Genomic DNA, 2,633 nt, shown 5'->3' on the forward strand with positions numbered 1-2,633 from the left:
TTTACATGTTATAAACAATGCAAATAAACAGTAGTTAAAGCATGTGGATCAATTGTGTGTTTGAATCACAAGTTCATGTATGGGAAAAGGGAGAGGCTTACTTTCTCGCAAACTTAGCAATAAATTGTCTACTTAGAGTTTATTCAAAGAATTATCTTTAGTAAACTGAATAATTAGGAATACATTTAGTTAAGCAACTAATTTAGTTGCATACTTGGTTTTTACTAATCACTAACTAAATCCAAGTGCCTACTACTGGCTTAGAATTATATATAGTTATGTATGGCAATTATGCTAAGAATTAAAATGGCGTGCGATTGTGAGGGTAGGGTGATTATGGTAGGATTAAGTGGTATTGCTAAATCCCACAAACCTCCCAAAACACACTGTAGAAAATCAAACAATTCAATTGTGATTGACTGACTTGGTATATCAATAATTATGATTGTAGAACTCTCTTTTTCTTTAAAAAAAAATAATAATTTGATGCTCATACCAACCCACTGTTTGTGGGGTTTACCAATACACAGATTGAATTTCTGGAAAATTGTGATTCCGCTTCCGTGAAATCGGCCACAAGTAAATTATTTTAGTATTAATAAATGCATGATTTATGTTGATTTATTGATTATGTTGTTGCTATTTTTTAACATTTAAATGGAAAAAGAAATAAAAAGTGTAATTCATGGTTTTTTATTTATCTTTGATTAATTTATCATTGAATATTAATTCTTGCAAAAAGTAAAATGTAAATGGCAATTTGTTTGATGTTAGATTCCTTTTAAAAACTAAATTATTTAAGATAAAAAAATGCATATATTGACTCAAGAAAATCAGTTTTAATACAGAATTTGATTATTGGGGAGATTCCTTTTAAAAACTAAATTAGTTAAGATAAAAATATGCATATAATGACTCAGGAAAATCAGTTTTAATTCATAATTTGATTATTGGGGCCATTTTTACCTACCTGTCATATGGGGCCATTTTTTCCGGGGCCATTTTTTCCAGGTCACATTCCAGAAACTTGCAAGCACTAATATTGCCCCGTGTAAATTGGAGTGCAAGGCAACTGATTCTGTCAAAAGTTGATATAAAGTGATTGCCCATGCAAGCTCCGTGTAAAATGGGCTTAAGCATGGGGGTCTGAACTGACTTGCTACTGATTGATTCTTACAATAACATGTCCGACGTCATTTATTAATCAATCAATATGATCTTTACATATGTTGTAGGTAATAAATAAAGCTACATGTTGCCACAACAATGCCGAAAATCGGCCCAATATCAGCGGAGCTACTACAAAAAAAACTTCGGGCGGTTCACCACATTTCTGCTAAAACAGGTTTTACACAGAAAAAATTGAAAAACCACGGTTACAAAATTAAAAAGTCCGACAAGATTTTGGATTTCTTATGGATAAAAAATTAAGATTACTAAAACTTTTATTAAATATGGAATAGGATAAAAGAACAATGGCGAAAATCGGACAAGTAGAAGTAAAGTTATGAAGAGAAATGTGCGAAAAAATTGCGAAAACAGCTGAAAATCGAACATTTCGAAATAAATTAAATAAATTCGCGACGATCAAACTTATCCTAATGAAAGAGCACGTTACAATCCAGAATAAATTGTATCCTAGCAACTTAATTAAACTAATATTATTCCCAAGGACGCAAAGGTCAGAAAGCCCTGTGTGATCAAGTAACTCTGCTCCAGTTACACCGGGTACTCATTGGTCAGTGGGCTAATTGAAAAGGACATTTATGGGCGGTGACAAAGTTTAGTAATTAAGAGTCTACTTGAAATGGTCGCTGTAAAAACGATTATACAAACACATCAGTTGTGCCGCCAATTGGATAGCTTCGTAACGGTAACCGGGGCTCCTTCTGGCAGCTGCTGAGCCTCTTTCTTCGAAGAGGCAAACTGTTGAATGTGGTCCCTGTCCACTTATTTTAACAAGGTAGATGACACATAACAAAAGAAGCTCTATATGGGACCTAGGTTGGGTGCCAATAAAAGTAAATCAAGACATACATTAATCATGTAATGAATTTAGATAAGCATAGATTGCAAAATTGATTCAATCTTTGAAAATTCATGCCTTGGAGTTGCATCCGATATGTGTTGGGTTAACTCGGATTTCAAAGAGTTAATTCTTGATTCATATGTTTCTTTTTTGGAATAGCGAAATGTTAAGAAAATCGTCACTTTCTAATGGAAAAATATTTACTTGACCAGACTGATTTTATGGGTGCAAGCCTAAAATTCAAAATGAGGTCAAATACTCTTCCATTAGGACATAGGACCTGTAAATGGGTACCCAATAGTGATGGCACTTGCCAATTGTGTAATAATGGTGTTGAAGATATAAAACATTTCTTATTCACATGTAATCAACTAAACACCATTTGAGTTGAAGAATATCATGTTTTAGAAAATAAGCTCTGATTGCCTAAATGTATAGGAGTATTTTATCACAAGTGACCTTTGTACTAAATTGTGTATTGTTCTTGGGGGAGAGGTGCATTGTGACTATATTTATGATGTTCTTATGTTAAGAGAGCATGGAAGCTTAGGAATGATTTATTCTCTTAAGATGATAGTTGTTTATGGACTGTCTATTGTACTTC

The sequence above is a fragment of the Anneissia japonica genome, unplaced genomic scaffold (genome assembly GCF_011630105.1).
Source record: "Anneissia japonica isolate Jap-2015-1 unplaced genomic scaffold, ASM1163010v1 scaffold287759_len370742_cov166, whole genome shotgun sequence".
Classification (NCBI taxonomy): Eukaryota; Metazoa; Echinodermata; class Crinoidea; order Comatulida; family Comatulidae; genus Anneissia; species Anneissia japonica.